We start from the raw sequence: 9,171 nt of genomic DNA, 5'->3' as shown, positions 1-9,171 counted from the left end.
CCACTTTTGGTCCTTTTCATCCCTTAACTTTTGGCTTAAATTTCCAACAGTCCTTCCTTGATCGTTTCCAGGAGATTCCAGAATCTCATTAGGTTCTGTTTTGCAACTACCTGTTTCTCTTATCGCGTTTACTACTATTTGTAATTATATAGTTATACATGTATACAGGCTTCCCAGGCGGTGCCTGCCAGTGCAGGTTAGATGAAAGATACACAGGTTCGATCCCTGGGTTGGGAAGATCCCCTGCAGGAGGGCACGGCAACCCATTCCAGTATTCTGGCCTGGAGAATCCCATGGACAGAGGAGCCTGGCAGGGGATCCTGTCCATGGGATCGCAAAGAGTCAGACATGACTGAGTAACTAACATACACACGCCTTGCACCACTGCAGGCTCTGGCCACGAGACATTCTTTGCTATGAAAGGAGTCCAGCACCTGGGACAGCTTATAGTTTCTGTCCAGTGGGATTGGAGAGTCTGGCCACCCAGATGCAGCCCTGTGGACACTTGATGTCCTGCTTTCAGATCTGAGGAGCTCTGGGCCCAGCCACAGGCCCACAGGCCTTTTGTCCTCTTGCCGTAATCAGATGTAGCCAGGGAGCTAGCCATGCAGGCTGAAACTCATGCTTGCTGCTGGCACCATAACCAGAATTCCTAAGGGAGGATGCCGCAGAAGCTGACTGGAAGTCTGAGCCAGTCTAGGCAAAAAGGGGAAGGGAGTAGGTTTCAGGAAAAAGAGGATGGAGGAAGAGAAAGAGAAGGAGAGAAGGGCAGGAAAGAGAAGGAGGAAGACCACAGCTCCTACATGAGTGCTTTCTGGGTGCAATGCTCCATGCCAGGAGCAGGCATCTCTAACTCCTTTACACTCCTCAATCCCCTCTGAGATAAGAGGACACTGAGGCTGATGGAAATGAGGTAGATGCCTGAAGTCACCCAGTTTCTCAGTATCAGAGCTGAGATCAGATTTATTTAAGATAAGAGAATCATTTTAAAACAAATCCATCTTGGCTGACAAGCTGGCATCTTCTGCATACAGAGGTCCATTCCTCTTTGGTGGGTCTCTTACACACAGCCTTTTACAGAGCACAGAACCCACCCTACAGATCTAGAAGGTAGCTAAAGGGAAGACATGGGCAAAAATGTGCTGTAGCATTAAAGAGGCCCATGGGGGAAACCAAGGTTGGGGTTCTTGCTACAGCACCCTCGCCTCCCTACTTCTGCCCAAGTGCTGACTACAGAAATGATAATGATGAGTGATGCTGATCATGATGATAAGACTTTGATTTAATGAGTGTTCACTGTGTGCCAAGCCCTAGAACTGAGAGCTACTAGAATTGGCCTCCCTGGTGGCTCAGACGGTATATAATCTGCCTGCCACGTTGAAGACCCGTGTATGATCCCCAAGTTGGGAAGATACCCTGGAGAAGGGAATGGCAATCCACTCCAATATTCTTGCCTGGAGAATGCTATGGACAGAGGATACTGGTGGGCTACAGTCCCTGGTGTCGCAAAGAGACAGGCACAACTCAGCGCAAACATACTTTACAGATACAGAGACTGAGGCACAGTGAATCACACAGATAGGAAGCTAGGAAGACTTAGGACCAGGGCCATCTGCCCCTAGTAAGAGCCCATAATCACTAATCTCACTCCTCCACTTTAAGGAAGAGTTGTTGAAAGGAAGACCCATGATATTTAAAACTGCTGGTTGTTGCCCAAATGTCACCTCTCTCCTGATTGGGAGGCTCCAAGTTTTGTATCCAGGAGCTGATGGTCCCAGGCCACATGCAAGCCCTGAAACAAGCTGTTCCAAGTCTGTTATGCTTTAGGACCCAACTCAACTGCCGCCGGACCCTAGAAGCTTTCCCAGAGCCGCCCTGCCCCCTCAGAATGAGCTCCTCTGTCCCCTGGGCCCAGAGCCAAGGGTAATGTGCTACGTTCTACTCATGCTTTTCTGTCCCTCCCTACTCCAGCCCAACATGTCACTGAGAGCAGAGACCATGTTGCTTCTACTTAGCTATGCCCCATCCCTTCTTGGCTCATAGCAAGTGCAAAGAAAATCACTTCTGTCTGGGTTAAGGAAGGGGTTTGACATGGAACCCATTCCAAAGAGGGTGGCTGCCATTTTGCTGCCCAGCCACAGAAAGTTGTTTCTTTCTAACAGTGATGGGATCTGAGCACCCATGGATGCCCAGGTGTCTCCTTCAGTCTCAGGCTATTTGTTTCTTCCTTGGGACCACGTGGCATCAGCTGTTGTTGTCATCATTGTTCGGTCACTCAGTCATGTCTGACTCCCTGTGACCTCATGGATTGCAGCATGTCAGGCTTCCCTGTCCTTCACCATCTTGTGGAGTTTGCTCAAACTCATGTCCGTTGAGTCCACCCAACCATCTTGTCCTCTGCCACCCCCTTCTCCTCCTGCCCTCAATCTTTCCCAGCATCAGGGTCTTTTCTAATGATATCAAAGTATTGGAGCTTTGGCTTCAGTATCAGTCCTTCCAGTGAGTATTCAGGGTTGATTTCCTTTAGGATTGACTGGTTGGATTTTCTTCCTGTCCAGGGGACTCTTGTACTAGACTTGACTTTCACTCTTCCCCTGCTTGGCTAATTGACTTTGAATAGATCATTTGATTTCTGCTTCTCAGTTTTCTCATCTGCTAAGTAAGCATAGTGATGTGGCGAGGACTGAGCCAGAAATAATGCTCAGGCATTTTGGATTTGCATATGGACCCACACCCACTACTTCCCCACCCCGGGAAAACCCAGTGGACTGGGTGGTGGCCACCCCCACTCAGGAAACTTGTCACAGTACACAATTTCCTCTGTGCCCTGTGGTCCACGGCGATGGCTGTCCCCCGCGTCACCCACTCACACAGCCTGTACTGTTCAGGCTTGGACTCCCAGACCAGGAGTGTGAGCTGCCCACCCATTCAACAGCCACCCTGCCTGGCAGAGATGCTGATGTCAGCTCCAGGCTGCATGACTTGGATGAAGAAGGCAGCCATTGAGTGTAACACACCTATGGGACCTCCCCCAGGGAATTCCCAAGAGCGAATCCCTAGATGATGCTTTTTGTAGTGGGGAGTTAGAAAAGGGAGCTAAATGGCCAACCTACAAGACTAGGGAGTTTGGGGGGCAGAACTTTGTTCCTGGGTTACCTCTGACACCATCTCCTGTAGATCATTCTTGTCCTGAGCCTTTAGCAAGCTCCTCCTAAATGCCGTGTACCAAGTAACACCCAGGAAATGGAGGGTAGGGGGGAAGAAACAGCTAAACAAATGAATCAGGTCAACAGGTATGGGTGACTTCACTAAGAGGATGGGGAAGAGGTGAGATGTCAGGATGGCTTTGGGAGGAGGGTGCCTCAGAGATTCCTCCGGATCCTTTCTTGCCCTCACATCAGTGAATGACTAATTAAAGTACGTGTGTGTGTGTGTGTATGTGCTCAGTCATGTCTGAATCTTTACAGGCCCCATGGACTGTAGCCTACCATGCTCTTCTGTCCACAGAATTTTCCAGGCAAGAATACTAGAGCTGTTTGTCATTTCCTTCTCCAGGGGATTTTCCCAACCCAGGGATCTCTTGCATCTCTTGCATTGTCAGGCAGATTCTTTACCAGCTGAGCCACTGGGGAATTCAGGTACAGGTAACAACAGTAAAAGCCAGGCCCTTGATTGTTCCAATATCCTGACCACGGGGTTTTGCCTCCGGTTAAGAGCAAGGTACCTGGAGTCAGATTCACCCAGGCTGAAACCCCTGCTCCACTGCTTACTAATTCTGCAGCCTGGACCAAGCACCTTAACTTCTCTGAGCCTCTGTGCTGTGACTTATAAAATGAGGACAGCAAGTGCCTACTACAGCACGTGAGATCACGCAGGCAGCATGCCAACACAAATGCTCAGTAAAGGTGAGCTGTTCCGACGAGGAGGAGCCCACCAGCCCTTGAATGTTCCAAGCAAACCAGGTGGGACGCATGTGGGAGACTCCGCCAGCAAAGCTGGGTGACCCATCGCAGCCCAGGGTGGGGGAATAGCAGAAGAGCTGGAAGGAAGACTCCTGTACCTGCCAGGGGTCTGGAAGAGAAAGGCTTCCGGAGGTCAGATTTAAAATGATGAAGTGAGTGAGAAGACAAGCAGGGAGAAAATGGGGAGCTTCAGAAAGAAAATTGGGTTGGGTTGGGGGAAAGCGCAATGCGTGGAGACAGGAGTGGACAGATGATGTGTGATAAGAAGATTATGAGCTGCTGAGCGCTGGAGTGGGCAGTGAGGAGGGAGCCTGAGTTGAAGAAGAGAAGAGAACTTGGATGCGATAACCAGATGGATCAAAGGTAATGACGTGCAAAGGGGACAGCGGATGTGTGGGAGCAAGACAGAGAAACTCAAACCATGCCAGCCAGTGTGGCCCAGCCCAGGGGCCCAAGAACCAGGATAAGATGTCCTGCAAAGACCCTCTGTCTGCATGTGTGTGTATGTGTGTGCATGTGTGCATGAACGCACACGTACAGATTAACAAGACCACGGGCACATATTGTGTACATGTGAGCAGTTCTATTCACCTAAAGGACCAAATCGAGTATAATCTCAAGTGTACAAGAGTAACATGTGCTATTGCACACAACTAATTTCAGTGCTGATAACATCAGTAACAACAATAAAAACTGCCATTACTCACCACTCATTATGTGCTAGCCACTCTTATAAACCTTGATGATCCCAGTCTGAACAATAATCTGGCAGAGTTGGCGCTATCATTCTCCGCATTTCAGAAGTAGGAATTGAGGCTCAGAGAGGTTAAGTTACTTGCTGAAGGTCACACAGCGGTAAGAGGCAATGCCAGAATTCAACACTGTATCTGTCCGGCTAGATAGCTGCTACCATTGTTTAAAAAAACCCCTGGCTATAAGTATGCAAATTCTTTCCAGGCGATACTCCCTCAAAATAATTTCTTAGTTGGAAAGCAAGTAGAACTGGTAGAACACAAGAGACCTCCTGACTGCTCAGGGTTTGTAATTTAGGACCATGTTCAGCACATTCCAAAGGAGTCCCAAGGCCTGAAAGGGAATCAGGTCCATGTTTCATGCTAACATCCACAGACCCTTCAACGGCCAAGGGCAGCAGTCACCACACCCAAGGCTGCTTTTCACCATTAAAGAGTCCAGGACCACCGGCCTTGGAGCTACTGGCAGTGCGCATTCTAATGCAAGTGTGGTTCTCTGTGGGGGTGGCCTGCTTGTGAGCTCAGCTGTGTCTGACCCTACGACCCCATGAACTGTAGCCCACCAGACTCCTGTCCACGGGATTTTTCAGGCAAGGATACTGGAGTGGGTTGCCATTTCCTTGGTGATCTTCCCAACGCAGGATCAAACCCTTATCTCTTGTGTCTCCTTCATTGGCAGGCAGATTCTTTATCGCCTGTGCCACCTGGGAATCCCAAATGGTCAGTATTTAAAAAGCATAACAAACAAACAAAAAAAACATTGCATTTTTTCATGATGCAATGCTGCTGTTTCTGAAAGGGTATCAAAGAAGGATTTATTTTATGCCAGTGACTGTATGAAGAGCTATTCCAAGCCCAGTGTTACACAGCAGGAAATTGTGTGAAGCAACCTGGGAAAAATCAACGTTTCTAACCTGAATCAAATTCTGATTGTACCCGCTGATGGTAGATCTTTCTTTCACAAACTACCTCTATCAGTGTCTGGTTTTTGTTGTTGTTGTTGTTTTTGATAAGTGACAGAGAAGCTTGGCCATGTCCATAGCTGTTTTTCTCAGTTAAAGGTGAGGCGTGGTTGGGTTTTATTCCCAAACCATAATAATCGCATCAGTAGTGTTTGTCTGGTTACAGTCAGCTGGTTATCCCATTCTGCCCTCCTTACTGTTTACAGATGAGGCACTATGTCTCACTTCTCACCTTCTCCTCTAGCCGATGACAAATTCTTAAAGATGCTAAGGGAGCAATTGGCATTTGGCAGTTTTGGGGGCAGAGCATCTGTGGTGCATTGGGCATGGGTTCTGGGGTGTGGCTTTGGGAAAACTGCCAACCAGGGATAATAAAGATTCCAAGTTATCAGGATCCTTAGCAGGGGCTGTATGAGACATTTTTGGTTACATCTGGGGTGGGGGTGCTACTGCCATCAGCTTGGGGGAGACCAGGGATGCTGCAAAGCCTTCTGCAAAGCGCAGGACAGCCCCCATGACAAAGTATGATCTGGTTCAAAAGGTCAGTAGCGCCAAATTGAGAAACCCTGCTTTAAAAACCAAAAGAAGACCAGTGGCTGGAGGGCAGCCGGAGGATAATGGGAAACCACATCCAGGGCTGGTGACTGACAAGGATGCGGGCAGTGCCCACCTGTTATGGCAAAGCAGTCAGCAGTTGCTGCCAAACCACTTTGTCAAACGCCCACATATCAGGATTACAACTCCTATTGCCAAACCAAACAAGTTAGTAAGCAAGGCGGACCTCTTTGACGACGTGTGTCCGTAACCACAAGAAGCGCTCAAGAGACGTCATGCAAAGCACAGTTAAAAGGTCTTCCAGCACATTCTAGACACTGTACAAAGGCACAGAGGAAAGACTGGGAAGGAATGACAGCTTGCTGAGCACAGTGATGTCAGAAGGAGGAGACTGAGTTTTATTCTCTGGGCTGCTATGAGCTTTCCTGACCTTACAAAATCTCTAAAATTAGTTTGTATTACCTAACTTTATATTTTTAGATCCTTTTATATATTTTTAAGTTTTCATGTGAAGCATTTTTGATAATTTTGTTTATTTATTGACTTAATTTTGGGCTGTGCTGGGTCTTCGTTGCTTCCCGGTGGCGGAGAGCGGGGGCTGCTCTCTAGTTGCAGTGCTAGAAAAACCGCAGCTTTTCACTGCTGTGGTTTCTCTTGTTATGAAGCATAGGCTCTAGGTGTGTGGGCTTCAGTAGTCGCGTCTCCCGGGCCCTGGAGCACAGGCTCACTAATTAGGGCTCACAGGCTTAGTTGCTCCGGGGCACATGGGATCTTCCCAGATCTGGGATCGAACCTGCGTCTCCTGCATTGGCAAGCAGATTCTTTGCCACTGAGCTTCCAGAGAAGCCCTACGTGGACCATTTTAAAAGTCTTTATTGAATGTGTTACAATATTGCTTCTGCTGTTTATGTTTTTGGCCATGAGGCAGGTGGGGATCTTAGCTCCTCTACCAGGAATTGAATCTGCACCTCCTGCATTGGAAAGCAAAACTCTCAACCACTGGACCACCAGGGAAGTCCCTTATATTATTTTAAAGTTCCTGATACTGTTTTACAGAAAAGTTGCAAGAAAGTCCTAGAAACTTCCAGAAACCCTGGACACAGGTTCACCAAACAATTACATCTGACTCTGTTTGTCCTCTCATTCCTTCTGTCCCTCCTCTCTCTCCCTCAGCTGTTGTGTCTCCTGACCCCTAAATACATGAATGATACATTAATCAAAATCAGGAAATTCATTTCTTCTTACCTTTAACCTGGAATGGTTCCTTATCCTTTTTTGTGTTTCTTGACCTTGATAATTTTGAAGTTTATATGCTTGTTATTTTGTGTATTTATTTATTTGTTTTTGCAGAATATCCCTCACTTGGAGCTTGCCTGATGTTTCCTCATGATTAGGTTCAGGTTATACATTTTTGGCAGGAGTATCATGTAAGTGATATTACGTCCTTCTAAGCATGCATGCATTGAGTTTTGGTTTTTTAATGTTTATTTAAATATATACTTGCATCTTCTGCGCACCCCCCCCCCACCTTTAAGGCATTTTTTATGTTGTTTTTGTTATTATCTATTTATTTTTAGGCCGCATGCAGGATTTTAATTCCCCAACCAGGGGTGGAAACTGTGGCCCCTTTGTTGGGAGTGTGGAGTCTTAACCACTGGACCGCCAGGGAAGTCCCAATTAGATTTTAAATAAAAGGGAAAATGCTATGAAAAAGAAATGGCTTGATAAGTGAATATAGTCTTACTCCTCACCAGTTCCCACTCCCTGTCTCCTCCATGGCAGGAACTATGGCCTTGTCTCATTCATCTGGGTATTCTTTGCAGTGTTTAGTACTCACCTCTGTTACAGTTCATCTCACTCACTTGTCAAATGTTTCTGGAACACCTATGACTCTGCTCACTTTTCTTTCTTTCATTTCACCTCATTCATGGGCCACACCTTTCTAGAGCACGAGCTCTGGACTGAGCTTATGCCTGATTTGGATTATGCCCCCAGTACAGCAAGCAACTGAGTATTTCTGAATTGAATTACATATGCTTTTTGCTGCATCTGAGCAGATGTGTGTGGCCATCCAGGGTGGTTTTCCCTCTTTCGTGGTTTCCCAACTGTTCTTTCCTACCTGTATCTCGGTGTTTATGACATTCAATCAAAATTCTATGTCTCCCCAACTTGTCTCTTAGCAGCTTGAGGAGTGAAATCAAGTCTGGTCCATCTCCAGCTCCCAGGAGCTAGCCTAAAACATCACATCAATGTTTCATAAGCATTTCCAGAATAAACAACGTTTACATGACCAGCTGGGGCTTCCCAGGTGACGCTAGTGGTAAATAACCTGCCTGCCACTGCCGGAGACTTAAGAGATGCAGGTGGATTCCAGGGTCAAGAAGATCCCCAGCAGAAAGAAATAGCAATCCACTCCAGTATTCCTGCCCGGAGAATCCCATGGACAGAGGAGCCTGGTGGGTTACAGTCCATGGGGTCGCAGAGTCAGACATGAATGAAATGATTTAGCACGTATGCATGCACACACACATGTAACCACCCAGTGTGACTTTTTCCTTTGAGAAAATTGACTAAGAATGCCCATTCTGTTTAACTAATGATCCTTCATTTGTATTTATAAAGAAATCAAGAGCGACCTAAACAAAGCAGTAACCCATGGTAGCTACACACACACACACACACACACACACCCCTGCTCTTTTGGTGGGTTTTGGAATTACTATCAGTACAGTGTATTTCTAGTAGCTTATGGTTAATGATGTTGGATTCATATCTCTGAAGAAGATTTAGCTTCAGGACCAGGGACCAGGCTTGATCATTCAAGAACTTTTGTGTAGCAGAGTTTTATTAAAGTGAAAAGGGACAGATTCTGACATAGATATCAGAAGGGGAACAGAGAGTGCCCCCACTCACTAGTCTTATCAGGGCCTTATATATTTT

Source organism: Bos indicus, chromosome 26 (genome assembly GCF_029378745.1).
Source record: "Bos indicus isolate NIAB-ARS_2022 breed Sahiwal x Tharparkar chromosome 26, NIAB-ARS_B.indTharparkar_mat_pri_1.0, whole genome shotgun sequence".
Taxonomy (NCBI): domain Eukaryota; kingdom Metazoa; phylum Chordata; class Mammalia; order Artiodactyla; family Bovidae; genus Bos; species Bos indicus.
Note: the sequence above shows the minus strand (reverse complement) of the source record.